Source organism: Vombatus ursinus, unplaced genomic scaffold, assembly GCF_900497805.2.
Source record: "Vombatus ursinus unplaced genomic scaffold, bare-nosed wombat genome assembly UNPS02014791.1, whole genome shotgun sequence".
Lineage (NCBI taxonomy): Eukaryota > Metazoa > Chordata > Mammalia > Diprotodontia > Vombatidae > Vombatus > Vombatus ursinus.
In genome coordinates, this window is record NW_020954569.1 from 73,914,689 (window position 1) to 73,940,076 (window position 25,388).

At 39.7% G+C, this 25,388-nt stretch overlaps 1 protein-coding gene across 5 annotated transcripts in view; it reads left to right on the plus strand.

Annotated features, from left to right (window-relative positions):
* Positions 1–25,388, plus strand: part of RAB27B (RAB27B, member RAS oncogene family) — a 203,701-nt gene that overhangs the window by 40,108 nt on the left and 138,205 nt on the right. For 2 of the 5 annotated variants that reach the window (XM_027869120.1, XM_027869121.1), the window contains one exon: positions 14,694–14,766. The exons of the other annotated variants lie outside the window; for them this stretch is intronic. The gene's annotated coding sequence lies outside the window, so the exon portion shown is untranslated. The remainder of the gene's footprint in view (positions 1–14,693; positions 14,767–25,388) is intronic. 5 annotated transcript variants of the gene reach the window in all.

Below are 25,388 nucleotides of genomic sequence, written 5' to 3' on the forward strand. Positions count from 1 at the left end.
GTGTTTTATAAATGTTTCATTCATTCATAGAACAGACATAGGATTAGAATGTAGGACTTCACAACCAACACTTTACCCACCACACCATGATTCCTCGGAGCAACAATCCCAGCTCAGCCTGTCCCAGTCTAGTTCAGACATCAGTAATTCCAATTAGCCTTACTTCCAATTATTCAAAATTGATGAGGTTTTATTCTATTTAATGCAGCTCTATGGTTTGTAGATTAAAGAGTCAATTTTCCTCATCTCTATTCAGGCCTTTATTGCACCTAGCTTTCTGAAAATGGCACACAACAGTATAATTATATGCTTAATGTTTCTATTCTCTTCTTCCAAGAATTCAGTAACTTAGCACCTGACTTTCCTTAATTCCTGCATTTTTGATGATTTCTGTTCTCTTTTGCCAAAGAGGTAATAATGTTCTATTTCCTCATTCACTTTCAGCTACCTCTTTGGCACCCTGTCTTTAACTTGCTGCCCTTCTAGGAATCCCTCAAGTTACAGCTGGTGGAGCTGCTGTTGATAATGATCATGTAGCAAAAGGAACACTGTAAAAAACCCGATTTAGGGAATCAATAATAATTGGACCAGGTATTGAAATAAAAGAACTGTGTCCTCTTTAATCTTAGAATAAATACCTTGGGTGCAATGTCAGACAGCTGCAATATTACTCCTTTCTTCCATTTTTGAAAAATGATCATAGACAGTTCAGGAAACATACATAGGATTAAATCAAAGGTGAGACTTCAAAGGTAGAGGACCATTTTGTCAATATTTGGCACCAGAGGACCATTAAAAATGAATGTTTTCTTTTGATGCTTCAAGTTTCTTTAATGGATCCAGGTGAGCTCCACTTTGAGAGATTTTCATTTACAAATATCCAGACTTACTAAACAGTTAAACTTGGTTCAAATTACAGTAATAGCACTATTGATTTTTATTTTTAGACCAGATATAAGTGTTCAGTTTGGGGAACTCCCAGTGAGAAAGGTCCTTCTACCACTACAGATCAGTAACTGTTTTGCATTCTATATTCTTAGGGTATGACCTGGGGCACTAAGATGTTTAAGTGATTTGTCTAGGGTCAGAGTCACCTTATGTGAAAGGACCACACTTGAACGCCAAGGCTGGGTCTCTGTTCCCTATGCCACACAGCCTCTCAAAACTCTTTTACTAAGAAAGATAGATTCCAATATGCTCTTTCATTGTCAGAAACTTTGCTACTATATGAGAAAATAATAGTAGGCACAGATTGTCTTATATTTAGAACAATAAGGGACCATGAGATCTGTAAAGGACAACATGGGATCATGTAGGCCAATATCTCCATTTCACAGATGGGGAAAACTGAGGCCCCCAGAAATGTAAAGTGACAAAAGTATCTCTGAGTACAACTGTATGGTAGAATTGAGGAGGCAAGACCAATAAACATTAGAGAATTAAAGTTATGGGAAATCTCCCAGAATATTTAATTCTTTCCCAATGTAGATAGATGATTAAAATGTATCTATTATAGTCAAATGAAATTTTCTGTATGTTATCCAAAATATCCATCTTGTTTATTGCTGCACCAAGCATGATACGTAAGTAGACCCTTAATAAATGTTCAATGAATTGAGTTAAAGATTATTCATGACTCACATGAATGTGTTTCAGAACATGCATTCCCTTTCCATAGCAGCTTTCAGATCTCTGCTCCCTCCCTTAGCCCACATTGGAGATGCTTTCACTGATCTCAGGATGGTTTCCTATCCCAGGAATGAATAGTACCTTTCTTTCTCACAGAGGATGTGATGGGCCTAAGCTCTAGTCCTAGCCTGTCTGCCAGAATCTTGTACCTGATTCAGGGCTACTGCCTCGCCCTTGTCACAAAAGCTATTGATGTAATGCAGATCCAAGAAGTGGGGGGAAGAATGAATGAGCATCAGGGGAGACCCCTCACTATGTAATCATAGGGCAGGAGGGCTTTCCAAGCCCAATCCCCCCACTACTGACACCTTCTCTCTGAGATTTTCTTACAGTTACCATGCATATATCTTGTTCGTACACACCTTGCACATTGTCTCCCCTGTTAGACAGTGACTTTGAGGGCAAGGAGCATGTTTTTGCCTTTATTTGTATCCTCAGCATTTAGCACCATGCCTGGGACTTAATAAGTATTTAATAAATCTTTGTTGACTAACCAACCAACAGGAAGAATTCATGCTGTTCCTTCCAGAGCAGGTGGGAGAGGCACAAATGCCTAGAGCTGTGGTCCACCCGTTATGTAATCATAGAGGGTGGACAGATAAACCCATGCAGGAAGGAGACGTGGAACTCCAGACTCTAAACATGTCAGGGATAAAGACTCATTCTCTTAGAGTTGGAAGCAACCTCAGAGGACATCTCATTCAACACATATCTGAGTAAGACAAGGAAGGGGTCAGTCGGCCTCCACTCAAAGACCTCCAATTATGGGGGGAAACTACCAGCCCTCCCAGAGGCCCGTTCTACTTTTGGACCTTTCTGACTCTGATTTGGAGTTTTTCTTCATGTTGAGCCTAACACTACTTTCTTTAGTACTAACTAGTTCTATTCTATCAGACCCAGGAGATCAAGGTTCCTGCATCTTCAGTATGACGCCCCTTTCCACGTTAGAAGACAGTTTTCGTGGCCCTTAGGGTCTTCTTCATACTAAACATTCCCAGTTCCTTTAACCAATCCTTATACGGCATGATTTCTAATATGCATTTCTCTGACTCTGATTACACTTCTATGGATATACTTTTCATAAATACAACCTTCCCCCAACTATATACAATTCTCTGAATAGAATCTGACCAGGAAAGGAAGAAAAGAAACAAGCATTTATTAAATGCCTACTATGTGCCAAACACTGTGCTGAGTACTATTACAAATATCTCATTTGATCCTCTCCACAAGCCTGTGAAGTTGGTGCTGTTATTATCCCTATTTTACAGTTGAGGAAACTAAGGCAGACAGAGGGCAAATGATTTGCCCAGGGTCATGCAGCTAGTAAGTGTCTGAGGCTGAATTTGAAGTCATCTTCAGACTCCATTTTGCCACCTAGCTGCCTGTCCACCCAGGACAGACAGTCTATCATTTCTTTATGTCCCCTCACTGTACTTCTCTCAATGCAATATAAGATCATATTATTTCATTTGGCTATCCTGTCATACTGATGATTCATGTTGAATTTGCTGCCTATTAAAATCCCTCAGTTCTTTTCACATAACCTGCTTTCTAACCATGTCTGCTCCAATTTATGTTTGTTCAGTTGTGGGTGTTTTTTTTTTAATACAAGCACAGCAGTTTATGTTCGCCTCTATTAAATCTCTTCTTATGATATTCAGCCCACTCTTCTAGCTTGTCAGGAAGACCTTTGGCAGCCTACTTCTGTCATCCATGTTTTTCCCTGTGGCTTCCCCCACACCCTAAGGAGAATTGGCTCTGGAGTCAAAGGGCCTGGGTTCAAATCTACTTCTAACCTTCACTACCTTTGTTACCTTGAGCAAGTAACTTAACATCCTGGACCTCAGTTTCTTCACCTATAAAATGAAGAATTTGGACCAGGTGACTTCTCAGAGCCCTTTCAGCTCTAGGACTATTATTCTATGAGTTACTCCCTTCTCCAAGAACTGTATCCTCATTTTAAATGGAGATAATAATTCCTATAACACTGCAAACCTTAAGTTTAACTCAAAATTCTATAAATTTGATAAACATTTTATCTATGTATGCTTTTATAGAAGTCATTGATACCTAGATCCCAAAAGGCAACCTAATAGCTCAGCAAGAACAGATACCTTTCCTGGCCCATGCCTACATTGTTCAATTCCCATCAGCACCATTCTCTCCCAGTGCCATCCCTACCACACATAGCTCAGATCCCTGCTCCACTTTGACCTTTGGGACCACTATACCTTTCCCAATAGTCACTGGTCAAACAGGCATCCATTCACACCACTAGAATGAGCAGGGAGTCACCAACTAAAATTCTTCAGGTTAGATGGTGGACCAGTACACTTTACACTATGCCCTGCCTTTGCTCCCTAAGGTCCTCTTACCATCTGCCATGTCATAATATCTTCTGAACTACTGGGTCATTGCCATTTCACTTATTATTATGCCATAAGGATTCAGACTCCTGGGCATTGCCATTTGCCCTGCTGCTCAACCAAAGGTCCTCTGGGTTTTCCCATCAGCCCTGCAGCTGAATCCTTCCATATGTGTTGTTTCCTGTAATTAAAATGTGAGATTCTTGAGAGCAGGTACATTTGTGTCAGCAGAGCTTAGGATACTGCTTAGTACATAGTAAGTGTTTAATCAATTTTTCCATTATATTCCATTCCATTGTTAAGCAAGTCGAATAGAGCTGAATTAAAGATTAAACACTGGGATTCTCCCCTAGAGAACCCCCTTCATGCTGAGATCTAGAAATTGTTTGATATTATCTAGGTCTGGTCATTCAACCAGTTCTGAACTCATCAAGTTGTTATCCTCTAGTGTACCCCCTTTTGATCACATCTACAAGGATATTCTAAAATATAAAGTATTCTACATATAATTCTATTCTTTCTATTTAATAGACAATCATGAGCTAGATGGGAACTTACAGGTCATGAAATCCAACCCCTTCATTTTACTGATAAGGAAACTGAGACCCTAACAATTTAATTGACTTGTCCAAGGTAGAAAGGGTCTAAGACTGAATCCTAGCCCCTCCGCCCAACTCCAGAGCCAGCAGAGCTGCTCCTTGCATTCAGAATGTCTTAATGTCAAATGTCTTACTGATATCCAGATATACTGCATATATGGCATTCTCCTGACCTACTATCCCACCAAAAATCCTTAAAATGCTGTATAAATATGAATCATTATATATGTAAAATTCATATATGTAAAGATTTACATATATGATAAATATATACATATAAATATTAAAAGCTGTATTTCATATATTTATAAAATTTTGAATGTTAAGCCTTTATATCCCACAGTAAGTAGGGAGTCATCAAAGGGACTTGACCAAGAGGGTAACAACATGATAAAAGTTATGTGTGTGTGTGTCTATACACACACGTATATATATGTGAGAGAGAGAGAGAGAGAGAGAGAGAGAGAGAGAGTTGGATTAAGGATTAGGAAATCCTAGCATTCAAAGTTCTCCACAATTTAGAATAATCTTACCTTTCTCTACTGTTTCCTACAACTCCCCAACTTGACTACTTTAACTGGGCTGGTCTCCCCTGACTCCTCCAAATATGGCATGTTCTTGGACAGTCTACAACTTTACTCATGATATTCCCTCTACCGGGAATGAATGCTCTTCCACTCCTCTTCAATTTGCAATGGCAAGATTTGAACTCAGTTTCTCCTAACTCCGGGCTCAGCACTCTATCCACTGAGTCACCTCGCTGCCTCTTAGTGGAAGGCAGCATTACCCATTCATTTAAGGTCACACTACTTAGTGTGACTTAGTGACTTAGTCCCAGGGCTCTGTGGAATCCAGACCTGAATCTATAATATTTACTTTTGCATAGTATTCTACAATTTACCAAGCACTTTCCTCACAGAAATCCTGGGAGGTGAGCATTACTAGTATTCTTTTTCTCATTTGATGGATAAGGAAACTGAGGCTCAGAGACACTAGGGAACTTGTCCATAATCAATGTTTGAGTAAATTGCACAACAGGGACTTGAACCCGGATTCTTTCTTTTTGCTACTTATCAATTGGCTCAAGGTATAATCCCCAGTGCTTGGCAGAGGGTTTTTGCACATAGTAGGTGTTTTTTGTCAAATATAATTGAAGTTTCTGAATCTAGGAACTTTCTCATTGGCAAGGAGGATCCCTTTGAGCTTTTTTTTTTCCTAAGTGGTGAATAGTAGGAACACATGTGAACCTAGACAAACATTTAAAATAGTCAACAAATGCTTATTAGTAATGGCTTCAATGCTGCGTGATGAAGTTATCGTTTTTTGAAGGATGAGTGTAGACAGCTTACTCAGGGTGTCACTAATATTGCTTTCTCCCTTTTCCTTGAATTGTGACTCACTCACTGGAGGGAAAGATCTGTGGCAGGTCCTGCTAGAACCTGAGGGAGGTATGTGGAAGTACTTGATATCTGCGCTGTGTGGGTGGTTTTTGCTTGTATCCCCTGAGGCTGTTACTGGCCTTGTTTCCCTAGAGACAGGAAGTTTCCAAAGGATTGCTGAGAAATGCCATTTGGGGAACATATGCAAGGGATTTCTAAAGGGATTGTGATCTGCCAAGAACCCCTGAAGCACAGTACCTAGTACATAGCAGTTGTTTAATAAGTGCTGATTGCTTGAGTGAGAAGACCTCAGAAGGAGTTTAATCATTGGGGGTGGGGGGTGGGGCATTGACATTAAGTGATCAACCAATCAAAGAGTGGGTGTTAGCTGATGGGTGCATGGGGAAAACAATATGTTCACATATAAATAAATACAAAATAGGTGATCTGGGAGGGGAAGGCACTAGCAGCTAGGCCAGGGGAATCAGTAAAGCCCTCTGGTACATGTTGATTCTTGAGCTGAGCTTTGAAGGAAACGAGTGATTTCGAGAAATGGAAATGAGGAAGGAGTACATTCTAGGCATAGAGGACAGTCTTAAGTATAAAGGGAAATGGAATATGGAATACAACATAAGAGGAACCACAAGGCGGCCAATTGTCTGGACCTCAGTGTGCATGAAGGGAGTAACGGGCAATAAGACTGGAATGGTAGGTAAAGACTAAGGTTGCAGAGGGCTTTAAATGCCAAGCATAGAAGTTTATATTTCCTCTTGGAGCTAATAGGGAGTTAATAAAGCTTCTGGAATAGGAGAGGGACAAGATCAGATCTTCCATAAGTAGTACCATCTGCCTGGGCTAAATGGATCTGGCTGAGGCATCTATCCATATCTGGGAGGAGACCCTGGAATACCATCTGCTTCACTTAATATGTAAAAGATCTGGCAGGAAAAAAAAAAAAGACTGCAAAACATTGTTCTTGTTGCAAAGCACCTCCCACCCCATCACCAAAAAGTTTTCCTCTTATATATGGGTATAGGTTTAGAGATTTTGATATTTTGGTTAAAGAAAATGAAACATTGTACCACTTGCTCCAATTTTCTCTGTAAAATGTTTTTAATAAAACATAGGCAGGGTTTTCTTTGAAATTCATAACCTAATGGGTGGAGAGGTAAATTACTTAGCACATAACCAGTATTTACATAATGACTGATACTGAGAAAGTCCATTTACTGTTGATTTTTGGGGTGTTGTATGCCCATCACTCTAGAGAGTCATATGTGGTATAAAGAGAAAAGTCTTGTTTTCAGGATCAGAAGATGAATGCATCCAAGGCCCCATTATGTCACTTACTGGTTGTGTGAAGTGGTACAAGTCACTTAAGTTTAATAAGTTTACATTGTCTTGTCTTGAAACAATCATCAACATCATTTTGCTACTTACCTCAATGGGGCTGTTATGAATTTTAGGCAAGGTAATGTATAGAACACATTGGACTTGAGCCTTAAATAAACACAGGGAGGGTGCTCACTGAAGGCAAGACTCATTGCTTGCAGAAATGTTGGGAGGCAGGAATTTAAATGGTAAGTCTGAGGAACAGGTAGTAGTTCTTTGTTGTTGGTGTGTAGAGTGCCGAGAGAGATGGAGCAGAGGCCAAAAAAACAGGTTGGGGCCAGATTGTGGGAGGGGTTAAATGCCAGGTTGAGGGAATTTGAATTTATCCAATGGACAATGGTGAGTCAATGAAGGTTTTTCAGCAGGGAAGAGATGTGAGCAGACCTACACCTTGGGAATTTTTACATTGCTCTCATGACTGGAAAGTTTTCCTTTATATGATTAGGAATATTTATATATTATATTATATTATATATCCTTTTATATATGAAAATATATCCTCATACATATTAAAATCTGCCCCTCTGTGATTTCATAGAATCACAGAGTCTCAGAGTTAGTTCAGAAGCCATCTGGTCAAACCCATAGCTGAACCAAAATCCTTTCTTTATCATCCCTAAAAAGTAGTTATCCAGCCTTTGCTTGAAAACCATTAGGGAGGGGAAGTCCAATATCTCTTTGAGTCCATTCCACTGTAGGATAGCTTTCATTGTTAGAAGCACCAGTAGGGGGCTCAATGCATAGAGCGCGAGGCCTAGACTAAAGAAGACTCATCTTCCTGAGTTCAACTCTGGCCACAAACACTAACTCTGTGACTCTGGGCAAGTCATTTAACCCTGTTACCTCATCTGTAAAATGAGCTGGGGAAAGAAATGTCAAACCACTCCAGTATCTGCCAAGAAAACCCCAAAAGAGGTCACAGAGAGTTGGACAAGACTGGAAAATGACTAAACAACCACAGAATGTTTTCCTTTACTTGGAGCCTTATTCTTCCTCTCTCCTTGCCCTCCAAGTAGAACTAGTCAAATCCTTTTCCCATATGCCAGCCCTTATTAAACTTGAATACATGCATACTCTAAAAGTCTTTTCTTCCCCAATCTAAACACTACCTGTTCATAGAACTGATCCTTCTATGTCATGGGCTTGAGGTCCTTCATGATCCTGGTCACCCTCTGAAATGTTCTTATTTAATTCTTCCTAAAATGTAGCACTCAGACCTGAATAAAATCATCATTCCTATCCTTTATGCATTGGTCCAGAAATCTGGCTCCCATTCTTAAAAACCATCTTCTGGACCTGCTAGTCAGTTCCCGCATCTTCATTTCTCCACTGAAGCCATTGTTTATGCTTGGCAACAGTGATGACAACTTTACCTGTGTCCCAGAGATTTCTAGTGTCTTGCTCAAAATTTCATAATCCTTAGCAATGCATTCACTCTTCTTCTAAAGCATCAATTCCACCTATGTGAATAACTAGGGGAGCAGAGTAATCATCATCAGGTTTGACAAGTCTTAGAAGATTCTCTGTTCACACCCTGGATACCTGCTCTAGGAAAAGAGCCCTCTCTAAGATTGTCGTCAGGTTGACAAATAGCTGCTCCATTACTCTCAGCAGGTAGTCACCAACCTCGATCACTTATCTCTTTTTGCTGTGGATCACTCCATGCCTGACAATACTTGTGCATTGAATTGTTCAGTCCTTGGAGAACAAGTAGCTATTTCTTCCTCAGAATATAGAGTCCCACCCATCCTCTGCAGGAACCCCCTCCTATTTCTCACTTTGCACCAAGTGTTGTGTGAGTCTTCTTTTTTCCCTTTCATCTCCCAGTTACTTTAGCCTACCTCCCAACCTTCTGGTGCTACTCAGGATTCTCTTTTCCTCTTCAAATCAATGTAACATGTAAATTCGTAATTAAAACAATGGAGAGAACTGTTTTTTAGTTGAAATTCTCCGGTGTGTTGAAAAATCTCTTAAGAAGTATTGCAGCAAATGATCTACTTTCGTGGATGTACACAGGGACTAATGAAACCACCAGAAGGAACCTAAAAATGACTACTATGGACTATGAAGTCTAGACAAAAAGCAACTGACAAAAACACCTCACTATATTTCTTGGGACCACAGGTAGCATTTTCTTTATAAGTGATGATTGAAGATAGGAAATGAACTGCTATCTAAAAAAATGGTGCCTGGAGATAGGATATGGACTTCTGGGCCATGACTTAAAATACAGGAATGATGAATGATAGAACAGAACTATCAAAGGCTGGCAAACATAGTTTGCTTGAAGTTTCCCAAATTGAATCCAGGACTTTAACTGAAGAAAAAAAGGGGATGAGAAAACTGCTCCCATTAATCAGACGAGCTCAGTACCATAGAGCAGACATAATATAGGAAGGGATAAGTAGATGGATAGATAGATAGATAACATTTATTAAGTGCCTACTAAATTCCAGACACTGTGCTAAGGACAAGGAATACAAATATAAGCAAACAATGCAGTCCTTGACTTTCAGGAGCTTACACTCTCATGAGGGGAAATGCCACATTCCAAGGTGCTGGAAAGCTGGGTGGGAATTGGGGGTGGGGGAGTTGGGAAGCAAGATGACATATGAGCAGAAAAAGGAGGAGTGCAGAGACAGAGTTCAGGGAAATGAGGACAGGAGTGCCTCAGGATGGAAGTTTCTCCAGGGTGTTGAATCAGTGTGTGAAAAGCAGGAAAAGGGGGTACAGTAAAAAAGAGGACCAGCAATGCATAAGACACAGTACCCAAGAAGAGTTAGCAATAAAACCCATGACTTCGGGTGTTTATACATGAATTCACAAAATGTGAGTAATAAACAAGGTGGAGTAGAAATCCTAATGCCAGGAAGCACATTTGATCTCATAGTTATCAGAGAGACTTTGTGGGATGGGAACTGTGATTAAAGTATGGTTCCAGAAGGATATATTTTATTCAATTGCAACACAGTAGATAAAACAATAAGAGTAGGGGTGGAGGGGTAGAATTATAGCAGTGTATATTAAAAATATGTGCACATGTGAGGAAATCAAGGCACCTGAGAAGAGAATCATGGTGGAAAGGATTTGAGTGAAAAATTAATGAAAGTAGAAACAGAAGTGATATTATGGGTGTGTTACTATATGTCACCTAGGCAAATATAATGATTAGATGAGAGGCTTGGGAAAAGATCACAGATCTGGCATGGAGACACAATATCATACCAATGGGGGAATTTAACTGCCTGGGATATCTGCCTGTGCTTTCTCTCGGCCAAAAAAAATGAACAGCTGATAATATCATGACTTACCCTAATTATTTTAATTCTTCAAAATAGAGGAAATGAAAAGAGAAACTACCACTAGACATATGATTGTGACCAACAAAGAGAAACAAGTTGCTAAAGTAAAAACATCAGGAACTCTGAGGGCAAGTACCACCTCATCATAGAGTATGTAATAGAGACAAGAGGAGGGTTATGTATAGTTTGGTGTGCACCCATATTTGAGGAGAACAGATTTCTCAACAGGATCAGAGAAGGGATAAGTAAGAGGATTCTGTAAGAAAGTGGAGGATTCTTAAGATTGAAATTCTGAAGACATAATCAGAAATTATTCTGATGAGAAGCCAAAGAGGGGAGCAAAATAGAAAGATATGGACACACGTGGAATTCACTGACAAATTCAAACTTTTAAGAGACATATATAATAGATGGCACCCAGGCAAATAATTGAGAATGAATATAAGATGTAGCACAGTCATGTAAGAATTATGTTAAGAAGTATAAAGCTAAATCTAACTTTAAATGCTAAGTTCAAGAAAAAATGATTTTTTAAAAAAATGATGTTGGATAGAATCAAAGAAGAGCTGTAGCTCTTGTTCATTGGAGATGGGAATTAAAATAATTGATAGCAGTGAGAAGACTGACTTACTCAGTTCCATTTTTTGGTGGGTCCATTGGTTATTGAGAACACCCAAAATGGAAGTGCCTTCTGTTCATGCTGATTAATAATTCATGTGTATTTTTATACTAGTTAACTCCTATACCTGGAATATGCTCCCTCATCATTTCTATCTCTTAAAATTCTTTGGTTTCCTTGAAGATTCATCCAGTTCAAGCATCATCTATATAAGAAGGCTTTTCCTGGTCTGTCTCGCCTTAGATTATGGATATAGTTTCTCACTCTTGTGGATAATACTGAGAAGCCCAATTTAGATGATGATTGATTTAGATGTATTAATCAAACTGTAAGCATTGGTAAAGGACCTACTATGTGCCAAGCATTATGCTAAACACTGTATCCCAAGAGGGATGCAAATTAAGAGTTAATATCCCTTCAGAAGGAGATCTCTCTAGTTGTTAATGGCTAATATTAATTTAGAAAGAAGTTTCTAGTGAAGTCTCCCAGAGATCTATCATTGGTCTTGTCCTCAGCATTTTTATTGGTAACTTGGATGAAGTTATAAATAGCTTGCTCGTCAAATTTTCAGGTGCCATAAAAATTGGAAAGCTTGCTAAAAAGGTGAATGACAAAATCTGGATCTGAAAATATCTCAACAGGCCAAAATGATGGGCCAAATCAAGTAATATGAAATTTAATACAATAAATGTAAAATATTGTAGTTGGGCTTGAAAATCAATTTCAGAAATGCAGGAGAGGCATAACTACAAGGAGGCTCTTTGGTTTTAGTTAGTAAACAATGTGACATGGCCACAAGGGTGTGCTGGAACCAGTTTCAGAGGCTCCCATGGGCTGATTGTTAAATTTTCAGTGTAAGCATTTACACTTTGGAAAATAGGCAAATACCCAGACTTTGTTTATTGTTTTGTTAATTGTCTGGAGGAGGAGGGGGAGATTGGAGGAAGGGAATAAACATTAGCATAGTGCCTACTATGTGCAAGGCACTGTGCTGAATACTTTTACAAATATTATTTCATGTGATCTTCACAACAATCCTGAGGTAGATGTTATCCCCATTTTACAGTTGAAGAAACTGAGGCAAACAAAGGTTAAGTGACTTGGCTAGAGTCATGTAGCTAGTAAATATGTGAGACTGGATTTAAATTCAGGTCTTCCAGACTAGCACTCCAACCACTGTACCATCTTAGTCTTAATCTTAAATCTTAGTCTTAAGAAAGTGACAGAGAAAATGTTAATAATGTAAATTAACTGGAAAATCTCATATGAACTTTTTTTCTTTTCAGAGAGTTGGTGGTTAAACATTTACCAGTACATCACAGTACTACACATACAGTATATACACAGTACTGAATAACCCTATTTTCCTAAGCTGCATTAAATAACACAAGGGGTTCAGAGTAAGAGAAGTAATAGTTCCAATATATTCTACTCAGATCAGGCCAGATCTGGAGTACTAACACATTTTGGGAAAGACATAAACAAACTACAGCATGTCTGGAGGAGGGTGACAAACATGGTGAGAAGATTGGAAAACGCGATTTCTGAAGAGTGGTTGAAGGAACTGGGATATTTAATGCAAAGAAGAGAAGACTCAGAGGATAAATAATAATCCTCTTTAAGTATTTGAAAAATTCTCTGGTGGAATGGGAATTAAACTTGTTTCTTTTCACCCTAATGGGTGAGACTTGAAGGAGGGGACGGGAGTTATTTGCCATTTCCTTCTCCAATTTATTTTACAGATGAGGAAACTGAGGCAAACAGTGTTAAGTGACTTGTCCAGGGTCACACAGCTAAGAAAGTGTCTGAAGCAGGATTTGAACTCGGGAAGAGGAGTCTTCTGCCTCCAGGCCCAGCACTCTGTGCACTATGGCGCCACCTCGCTGCCCGCCTACCTCTAACAATTAGAGCTATCTTAAAATGGGATTAGAATGGCCTGCCTTGGCAGAGTGGATATTCCTCCTCCAATTAAACACAATAAACATTTATTAAGCTCCTACTATCTGCCAGGCACTGTGCTAAGTGCTAGTGATACAATTAACAAAAAGAAAGACGGTCCTTGGCCTCCAGGAACTTACAATTCAAAGGAAGGAGATAAGTCCCAAAAGGAGGCAGCAAAAGGTAGGGGGGATGGTACCTGGCATGAGAGCAGCTTGTTCTGTGGAGCTGAAAACGGACAGAGTAGCGGATGCAAGGCAGAGTGAGCTGAGAGTCCAGTTTCTGTCCTCTTTAAAGAAAGGCTTTGGTAGGCGTTTGATAGTCTGCCCTCCAATCAGAAGTGAGCGGAGGCTGAGGGAGGTGTCAGTCAGCGCTTGAGTTAGCAGCATGGTGGTGAGTTTAGAAGTGATGACTTTAATCTGGGAGGGGCATCTTGTTCCATGAAGTTGAAACCAGGAGAGCAGCAGAAGCGAAGTGGAGATGCAAAATCCTCCTCACTGGTGGTCTTCAAGCAGAGGCAGGTTGTTGCTTTGGGGAAATGTTGTAGAAGAGGTTCTTGATCAAGGATGGGTTGGATTCATACCCTCTGAGGTACTTTCCAGACCTTAGATTCTGTGATTTGGTAAGATTCCCCAGATCTTTTTTTTATATGAATGATTATCCAGCCTTGCTTTCTTGAAGACTTAACCATTTATTTCTTTTAAATTTCCCTACTTGGATTCAGCCCAAAGTACTGTTTCGTTGAGATCTTGATTCTGCCGTCCAACACATTTGTTATTTCTCCAAGATCTGGGTCATTCAGAAATTTTATAATCATGTCATCTGCGCTGATTGGTCAACAAGTTTCAAGTCCACTGAACAGTATGATCATGCAAGCCTCAGCTTGCCACGTTGTTCACAAGGGTATCATGAGACAATTGGCAAATGATAGGCTGAGATCCAGGCACACTACATCTAGGTCAGAGGTGGGGAACCTGCGGCCTCGAGGCCACATGTGGCCTTCTAGGTCCTCAAGTGTGTCCCTTTGACTGAATCTAAACTTCAAGTTGAGAACCTAGAGGGCCACATGTGGCCTCGAGGCCTGCAGGTTCCCCACTCCTGTGTCTAGGCCAATCTCCTGACAAACCAATCCACCAGAAAGGAGATGTGATTAATTTATCACAATAAGGTGGGCTTGGCACTTTTACCTGTCTATTTCAATTCAACAAATATTTAGCATCTACAAATGTGCTAAGAGGTAGTATTTAAAATTGGCTTGTGTTCCTGATGCAGGTGTTAGTAGGATATCCCCATGATCCTTCTTGCTATGTTATCTGAAATGTATTCCCATTTTATTTCATCTAAAAAAAACTGTGTTCATTGTCTTTCTTTTCTATTTTTGGTCTTATCCATTTCACACAATTCAGTGTCATCATACTGACATCTCATCACATTTACAGACTTCAGTAGAAGAGTGAGGACAGTGACGAGAAGCAGTGAGTAAGTCATTTTTATTGAATGGTTGAGTCTTCTTCAATTGTGTGGATATGATTTGATGGCCTTTATCTTCTGTTTGGGAATGAGATTGGGATAAAAGCAGTAAGTCAGGCTCACATCAGGATTTGGGGGCATGATGGGACATGTGTCCTGTCCAATAGCACCCCTATACCACTATGAAAGAATATATGGCTAAAGTGCTGTATCCTTGTGGGCACCCTGGTGCAATGGAGAGGGCTCTGGACTTCAAGTGAGAAGACCTGAGCATAAATCCTGCCTCAGTCACTTATTCTGTGATCATTAATAAGTTGCTTAACCTATCACAGACTCAGTTTCCTCCTCTGAAAAAATGGGGTTAACAAAACTCATATGATCCATTTCACAAGACTGCTGTGAGGAAAGGACTTTGCAGATCTTCAAGTATTATGTGAATGTGCACAGTTATTCTGTAAGTCAGGTTTGATAGAAATCCAGGACAAGGATAATAATGTCTCTTCTGAAAATGACACCTTTTAGAATAGACTAATCCCAGACTAAATGAATCTTTCCCCACTCCAATCCATCTTCCATTCACCTGTCAAAATGGTCTTCCTAAAGTATAGGTATGGCAATATCACCTCCCATACTCAATAAACTCCAGTGGCTCTCTATCACCTCCGGTATCAAACGTAAAATCCTCTATTTTGGTATTCAATGTTCTATATAACTTCCTCCCTCCCCCCCAACCTCAATCTTTCCAGTCTTCTTCCATTACAATCCAGTGACACTGGCCTCCACACCATTTCTCTTACATAAAACACTGTCTTTGCATTTTTACTGGCTGACCCCCATACCTGGGAGCACTCTCCCTCTTTGCTTCCCTGGATTTTTTCAAGTCCCAGCTAAAATTCCACCTTCTCCAGGAATCTCTTCCTGATTCTCCCCCCTCCCCCAATCCTAGTGCCTTCCTTCTGTCGATCATTTCCTATTTAACCTGTATAGATCTCGTTTGTATACAGATGTTTGCATGTTTAGAATGTGAGTAAATATGTCCTGACTGAGCACATTGTAATCTTAGGCCCCATAAGTGAGACCAGTTCTGTATTCTTGCCTGTTTCTTCTGAGCATGGCATTACAATGCTCATGTGTTTTCTCTCTCTGTCAGATGTTTAGTTTCTAGGACAGAATGCTGGACTGCAAGATGAGAAATTTGAATTTTGCTCCCAGTTTTGTCAGGGGTTTGCCATATGGTCACGAACAAGTCCCATTGCCTCCCTCGGCCTCATTTTCCTTCTTCATAAATGAAAGGATTGGACTTGATCTGTTTTCCATCCTCTTCAGTGGGCCCTAATAGGAAATATTAGGGAAAACATTTCTTTGTCACTTTGCACAGTGCATCTGGACTCTTTTGGCATCATGATAAAGGACATCATTGAGTGGGCAAGGGCTGGGCTGGACAGAAACTTTTGCTTGGCTCCTTCAGAATCTTTGGCGAGAAATGCCACTTGATCCTACAGTGGCCTTGGGATCTGTGGCCTCCAGAATCTACTAAAAAGAAAGAATATTTGATTTATCTTTGGTGAAGGTGACTTGGGAAACTGGCAAGCATCATTTCCTGAGCCAACAATTTAGGTTGATTTGAGAAAATCTTGCCTTCCTTATGCCCCAAGTTATTATTTCATAAACAAAGCCTGTCCTTCCTTCTACACTCAGGCATATGTGCATACCCTCCCAAGTGCTGATTTAGTTTAAAGATTCCCTTTGGTTTATTCACTTGCTTATTGATGCACTGCCATTTTGCCTAATGACAAGATTCTTCTGGGAATGTGGCGCTTTACCCCCGATGATAATGTTATCTGTATTGTCACATACAGGTCCTGCATGGGAACTGTGTTGCTAAATGACACTTGGCAACAGGCAAACTGCCTATAGCCAAGTACCATGCCAAATCTTTAGCAACATAATAAATCGCGTGAATGGGATGCCTGCCATTCTTGGACTGTTTCCTCTCTGTGCTTACATGCTGTGGACCCAGGGGGCATCTAACTAAGTGGCACACTTTAGTCATCTGTGAATAACAGTGTGTGCAAATGATATCTGGGAATTAGAGCATACTTTCCTCAGCTGGAAGATAGGAAATGCTTCTGGTGGTGAGCATTTACTTCTGACCTTGGCCTAAAGGCTCATCTACTTCAATTGTTCTTGTATTTCTCTGTAGCCTGTAGAATCAAAATGTGGGGGTCTTTTACATTTGACAGCATCCAGTTTTTGAGTAGCCTTTTGGGGATGAAATGAGAGACTTTGCTGAATCAAGTTGACAGGTCACTTGTGTGATAGATACTCTCCTTCTTGAATTCTTGAATAATTATTTCTCCAAGTGTACCATGTGTCTGAGTGGATAGAGGGCTGACATTAAAATCATAAAGACCTATGTTTAAGTTGGGTCTCAAACACATTAACTGTATTCCTGTGGACATTTGATCATTCGGTAAACATGAGACTCCCCAAGTTGGTTGGTTAAAGACCATAGTTACCCACCTGTATTGGTGGAGGGAGTTTCTACACCACGAATTCTCTACCTTGATGAAATCACAAGTCTAGACAAAAAGAACAAAAAATGAAAATTTAAAAAACCAAATAAAATATCCTTCATTAACCTACTATTCCCTCTTACATGTTTTATTAAAATGGTTTTTCTTCTTTCTTTTCCCTCTTTATTCTTCTTTCTTTTAACTAACCAATCTATAGAAATTCTATTAGCCTCTTTCAAATTGTTATTCAGTTTCTTCCTCATGTATTTTGTACCTGAAAGTATTATTTAAGGGTAATTTAAAATTCAGCATGTCTTCAGTAACACAAAACAAGGTTTAGAAAAACTGTCTCATCTTTTTCTCTTTGTCTCTCATTTCCCCCCATCTCTTTTTATGAAAGCTGTCCTCATATCCAGGTCCCGAACTTAACTGAATTGTAATAGGCATCATTTTGTTCTTGAAATGTTTTCTTTTTTATGATGCTAATTTTTATATCAACCCCATGTAAATGGTTGTAAATGTCAGTGCTTGCCTGTTACCAAGGCTGCAGCTTGATATATATATTTATTTATATATTTCTTCTGTTCAAATATGTCTGTGGTTTTTCCTTCAACATCAGGGATTGGCAACTTTTCAAAAGTACCATGCCCAGTTGCCAATCCCAGTTCTCCAGGAGTGCTAGCAGTGGGAGTAAAGCAGTGACTCTGCCAAGTTTTGATGGGAGGAGTTATTGTACACCAGCCTTCCCAATAAGGTAGAGGGAAGGGCACAGGCAGCAGCAAGTTTTAGAAGTTGGGGTGTCAAGGGTGTGGTGGTGATAGTAGATGGTCTCCACACCATCTTTGGTCAGTGTTATCTAGGTTGATGATCTCTGCTCTGTAAGTTGCAACTGTTGCTAAAAACAAAACAAAATAAAAAAAAACAAAAAAAAGTTGGATATATAAATTTGAAGCCAAGTTATGTGAGAGGCTTTTTGTCATCATCTAACAACTGTGTGAAAGACTGATTGTGAAGCCCACCCTAAGATGGCCTTAGGGTATTATCTTCATCCTTTGAGAAGAGAGTTGGGAGGAGCCTCAGGGCCACAATTTCAGACAAGAGTCTGAGCTTAGTCTTTGTCAAGTTCTCATCAGTGGCCATCATCCCTAGCTACCAGCATAACCAGCTCAGGATTTTTCTCAGGTTCCTTTTATTATCCACATTTAGACACAGACTACCAGCAGGACCCCTGCCCAAGGTTCCTACTCTCCTAGTAACATAGCTCAGGACATATCAGATTTGTGTAAATTTCAAATGCATTGACTGAGAAGGAGACATGCAAATTCACAGAAAGGGCCCCTTCGTAGAAGACATTATAGATACTTAAGGAAGGGGAACCCCCAATTCCTAGAGTCCTGAATGAGCATCCCGGCTGTGAAAGCTGTTTCTGCTGAATTAGCTTCTCCCATTCTCCCATCAGTCTGAGAAAGGCAACCAGAATCATAACATCACCATCAGAGGATGCTAGTTCTTAAAGGTTCCCTCCAGTTAAAGGTTAATCTGTCTCCCTCCAACTGGGGAGGCAGCTGATGAAAACTACTCTTGTGGCTTCTCTCTGTATGTCATGGACCCCACACTCTTATGCTCTCAATGTCTGCACACTGACTGCCCATTCCACTGATGGTGATTGAATGGTGGGAATAACTATCACTGAGTAGATGAGACTGTTTACTTCCTGTTGATAAGAATCTTCCCAGAATCCCAAGTAATTTCTCTACTATAAACTATAACAAATTTGCGTATTGGCAATAGTAGGCGCTGAGACCTAATCTAGTTCATGAAAATTGTTTTGTTTTGCTACTTTAAAGAACAAGATGAAAATATCTACTTTCCTATTGTGGTAAGGTGCTGGTCAACGATACTTTTAGGTTTGAATGAGAGGACTCTGAGCTCTCTTGCAACTCAAAGATTCTATGGGAAACTGAGTCCCCAGTGATTGCTACCCTGAGCTTATTACATTATTTCCTATATGAAGAGTGGAACTAGGGAAGATTATAGAGCTTTTGGGACAACATATTAGTTGCTTAAATATGTTTTAACATAAGAGATTAATACATTCTTTTTCTTTTGTATTTTGGTCCTTCAAAAAAGTATGAAGAGCATAAGAAAGGTTTAAAAATGTCATTTATCATTTACTTTTAGAACTGTTTAAAAGAGTCTTCTCATTTAGGTTTGAAAAATTTCAAACTGTTGGAAATTATTTGTTTTATTTGCAAGTTTTATGTTGAAAACATTAATCAAGAACAGAGGCAACATGGTGTAACAGAAAACACATTGGACCAAGGTGAGAAGGCTCTAACAGTTTTGGCTTTAACACCTCCTGCCTGTATGTTGTTAGTCAGTCATTTCGGCATGTACAACTCTTCATGACCCCATTTGGGTTTTCTCAGCAAAGATACTGGAGTGGTTTGCCATTTCCTTCTCCAGGTCACTTTACAGATGAGGAAACTAAAACAAACATGTTAAGTGACTTGCCCAGGATCACACAACTAGTGTTTGAGGACAGATTTGAATTCAAGTCTTCATGACGCCAGGCCCTACACTCTCTCCACTGCACTACCTCACTGCCCTATGTGAAGGAAGGACTGTGCCATAAACCTGGAAAGGGGTAGACTGAAGCTTGACTAGGGAAGGCTTTAAATATCAAGTTATGGAGTTTATATTTCATCATCAAGCAATAGGAAGACATCAAAAGTTCTTGAGCATGACTGATATGGTGAGATTTTTGTTTTCGGGCACTTATTTTGGCAGCTATGTAGAAAATAGATTAGAGTAGGAGGAGTCTAAAATCAAGAGGCCCAGTCACAAGGCTGTTGCAATAGTCCAGGCAAACTGGTTTATTCATGGTTTCCTGCACATGCCTTATACTTTCCTGTCCCTTTCCCTGATAGTTCTCTTCCAACTTGGAATGCCCTCTCCCATCCCTCTAGCTCCACCCACGAATCTCAGATTTGGAAACAAGCTTAGATCCTAAACAAGAAACTCTCTACAACATCCTGGGTCAGTAGCCATCTAGTCTGCACTTCAATACTTCCAGGTATAGGGAACTAACTACCTCCTGAGCTTGCTCAATGCACTTTTCAATACCTAGAACAATTACTAAGTCTCAATTAGCCTCAACTGGCTACTCTTTAATGTTCGCTCGTTGTTCCTAATTTTGCTAGGGCCAGTTAGAACAAGGCTAACTCCTCTTCTTTTGGGGACCTTCTTGATGACAACACATGCTCCCATTAAGTCTTCTTTTCTCCACCCTTAGTTCTTTTGAGTGACCCCACATAGCATGATTTGCAGTACTTACAGTATTCTTGTCACCCTGCTCAGCCTTCTCCAGATGCATGCTATCATTGTCCTTTCTTATGTAATAAGAAGCTATCCTTTCGACTACATCTCCTATAATGCTAGGGGTCCAAAGACCATTGATCATTGGAAGAAATTCACTAGAACTAATTTCCAGTGGAGCTTAATGAGACTAGGGGAGCAGTTGTTTTATAAGGCGAGGGCTGTGATTGCTAAGGGCTCTTCAAGTCAATCCACAAGTCTTTATTAAGTACCTACTATGAAATGGGAATACAAAGACAAAATGAAACAGTCCTGGCCCCCAAGAAGCTTAGATTATATAGGGAAAGACAACACGTGCACTTAGAAGCAGGGGTGTGCTGAAGCCAGCCCTAAAGGGCTTGCAAGACTTGATTGTTAGATTTTTGGTGTGAGCGTTTACACCTCAGGAATCAGAAAACATTACAAATCAGGACTTGATTTATTATTTTGCTGGTTATTTAGATTTAAGTATATTAATGCAGATTAAACTTAAAAGTGTATCCTGATTATTTTTTTTCTAGAGAGGTTGTTAAACATTTACCAGTGCACATCTCCCCTGCAAATAACTACATAAAAAAACAAAGTAATTTGGGAGAAGGGAGGCACTAGCAAATGGAGGATGAGGAGCGGGCTCATGTAGGATATAGCCTTGAGCTGAATTTTGTGGGAAACTAGAGATTGTTAGAGGCCAAGGTGAGGAGAGAGTGTGATAAGGGGATAGATAGCCTGTGCATAGGTGCAAAGGAACATCAAGAAGGTCAGTTTGGCTACATGTAGAATGGTACAGTCAGGTGGTTGGGCAGCTAGGTGCCTCAGTGGTTAGAGTGCTGGGCCTGCAGTCAGGAAGACCTTAGTTCAAATCTGGCCTCAGACACTTACTAGGTATGTGACCCTGAGCTAGTCACTTAACCTCTGTTTGCCTTAATCCACTGGAGAAGGATATGGTAAACCAATCCAGTATCCTTGCCAAGAAAACTTCATGGTCAATATGGTCCACAGAGTCATGAAGAGTCAGACACAACTGAATAGCAATAATAACAGAAGGGTACATGAAGCAGTCACATATAAGAAAGACAGAAAGTGGAAGGTTTTAAAAAGCATCTTAGGAGGAAGAAAGATTTTTTTTTTAAAGAAGAGCAGCCAATAGGTTGGCATCAGTGGAGGAGGAAAACAAGCCAAGGCATTAGTCAAAGAAGAGCCACATGAAGTGAGATTGTTGTAGTGAATCCAAGAGTCACAGCCACCCTTGTCACCAGCCACTGGAAGTCTGTTCTGTGAGGCTCAAATAGATCCCCTCCTTCTGGGAGGCAAAGGTGGGGGGTGGGGGAGGGCCACTACTAAAACAGAAGTCACTAAAACAAATTCTGTTCCTGGGGCAGGTGAATCTCAAAGGCAATTGTGTCCCTTTCCCCTAATACTGTATTGATCTGGGGGAAATTAAGGAAAATTAAATTTGAAATTCTTAGAAGCCTGGAGGGGATTGCACCTCTTTGTGCATAAAATGCTTAGCATAGTGTCTGGAATATAGTAGGTACTTAATAAATGTGTATTGATTGATTGATATGAAGGAGAAAAGTTGCAAATAATTCTATTGATTTTCCTTCTTATCTACCATGCTATTCTGTTCAATTAAATACTTACTTAGTTTTTCATTTTGTATTGTTTTGGTCTCTGTGAAATAGAAAACAGCCTCAAGCTGTATATGTATAATTACGATTACTCAAAACATCTCACATTGAACCCAAGTAGTTAGAGGTTCCAGAATTGGGTGAGACCCCTGCCTAATACACCACAATGTGACATCCAGAATATGATTCCCAGAATAAGGGAATTAATAGTCCTGATAACATATCCTGGCTGGAATGCATACCAGTAAACATATATAAGCACATACATAAAAACATACATATATGTTTGTATGTATTCCAACTCAGGATATGTATCAGGGCTATTAATTCTAGTAGTCATATTCTATTAATGCATCCTAAAATTACACCTGTTTTTTTGGCTTGTCATGTTACACTGTGAATGTCTCGTGAGCTTGAAGCCTGTCATATGTTGAGGAGCCAAATTGGAAGGGGACAGATGTTAGATACCCAAGGCTGCAGAGCATACAGGTGCCAACTTTTTAAGGATATTAGGAAGCAGCTTTAGAGTTGGTGGGGGTCATTTTGGAAGCTGGAAACTGGCTATGGGGTAGGAGTAATTCAGTGGTTGTATAAGAGCATTGAATCTGTGTGTAGAATAACACAGTCCACTAAAACTAAAAATAGTTTGAATGAGAGCCACCATTTAGCTCTATTTCCCCTATCCTGTCCTTGTGCAGTTGGGTTTTGGAAAACAAATGTAGGATTCTACATTTATTCCTAACAAAACTTATCTTATTGCATTCAATTCCACTAGGATATTCCTATTTGAACATCTAAGCCCTGTCCATATTTCAAAACTCAGTCAACCTCCTCCTTCCTCTGCCAGTCCTCTCCCTCCGTTAATTTCCAAAAGCAGTTACTATATGCACCATTTAGTTAGCATTTACTTTTTTCTTCCTATTATTCTTACATTTTCATGTGCATATGTCTATCTCTAAATAGATTATAGACTCCTGGAGGGTAGGTATGTTTCTTGTATGCTTAGCACACAGCAGCTACTTCAAGATTTGCAGATTAACTGAATGGTTAAGTATTTGGGAGATGCATATCATGGTTAGGGCAGATCAATTGGGATAAAGATATTCTAAAATGCCATGTCTCAATCCAGAAATTTATGTTTAATATTCTAAAAATTAAACCATTAGGCACCTAGCATATTTATGAAAACAGAGCTGCTACTCATCTCTGGGAATAATTTAATCTTCAAGGTCTGAATTTGAATTATGTGACCAAAAGGTAAGGAGTTTTGATTTTTTAATTAAGGTGACATTTTATTCTCAAGGGCCATGAGTGTAGGAGATTAAAGAGTTCATAAAGAGTTTTAACTTCTCTTTAACACCATGACAGGCAATAGATAAAATATTGCCATTCTGGGGTCAAAAATGATCATCTGTTATTATATACATTTATCATTCATGACAATAAGAGTTCCAACATTTGCTTGTTCTTTTGCTAATAACTGACTGTATGAGAATGTAACCATTCAATGCAGATCTAAGGAGCTCTGCTCATGTTTTCCTTGGGGAAATGCATTAACAATGGACTTCCCAAAGTGCACGAATTTGTTCTGATATGTGTAGGTAGCTCAGTGGATTGAGCTCTGGGCTTGGAGTCAGGAAGAACTGAGTTCAAGTTCAGCCTCAGATATTTACTAGGTGGGAAAGTCACTTAACCTTTGCTTCAGTTTCCTCAACTATAAAGTGGGAATAATAATAATATCTCCTTCCCATGGTTGTCAAAAGGATCAAATTAGAAATTTGTAAGGCACTTATAGTACAGTGCCTGGCACATATAAGTGCTATAGACATGCTAGCTATTACAACAATAAGTTATTATTATGTATATACAGTCTTGCTGTCGTCCAAGTTTTCAAAGGAAGTCAGGAATTGTGGTGGTAGAATATCAGCAGAGAAGGAAGCTAAGTAACAGAGGCCTTCACTGGAGAAATTTTGGGGAGAGATTGGAGGCCAATGTGGGAAAAAAGCAGGAAAACTGTTTCCTTCAAACCTCAACTCAAGCACCACCTTCTACATGAAGCCTGTCCTGATCTCCTCAATTTTTCTTCTCCAAAAATGACCATGTGTCTATTCTGTATCCATTTTGTATGTGCCAATATATACATACATGTTGTCTCTCCCAAAAGAGCATAAGCTCCTTGAAGCAGGGACTGTCACATTTTTTGCTTTTACCTCCTTAGCACCTAGAACAGGGCCTAGTGCAGAGTATATACTTAATAAATGCTTTTTGATTGATTCCAACAAGCAGATAAGTAGACTGAAGAGAATTCTCTGCCTAGAGAAAGTCATGATCAAAGCTTGGACACAAGAAAGTCAAGAACATGTCTGGGAAACAGTGAAAAGTCCAGTTTGGCTGGAGTTTATTTAAAGAGGAAAAAAATCTCAATAAAGGTGCAACTACAAGTAGGTTGACACCAGTTTCTGGAGTGACCTGAATTCTTATGAGGCTTACTCAAAACATAATCATGCAAATAAATATGAGTAGAAATGGCAGGAATATTTGTACTTATAAAAGACGTTAAATTTGAAGATCTTAATCTGTTACACTGACTATTAATCAGAGCCCACCTTTTTATCCACATATATCTTCTACACAGAACTGAAATCTTGACTTATATGTGAATACATAAAATAATAGGAAAAGATCAGTAATTATGTGTGGTTGTTGTTGACAGGGAGATGATGACATGACTTGCAATTGACTTTGATTTGAGTAAGGGAGGGCTGTGCAAAGTCAGCAGTCTCACTTATTCCTCCGGAGCCATCTGGGTCCAGTAGCCAAATATCAATCAGGAAGACTGGAGATGGACCAGGATGCAATGGGAGACTTTGGCCCTTTTAAACTAAGGTCTTTCCAGGTTCTCACTTTGAGTGAGGCAATGCCCATTCAGTGAATAGGCCTCTTTAAGAAGTGAGTAAAGGGGCAGCTAGGTGGTGCAGTGGATCGATCATTAGCCCTGGATTCAGTAGGACCTGAGCTCAAATCCGGCCTCAGACACATAACCCTTACTAGCTGTGTGACCCTGGGCAAGTCACTTAAATCCATTGCCTAACCAAAAAAAAAAAGTTAGTAAAGGGAAGGCTCCTTTAAT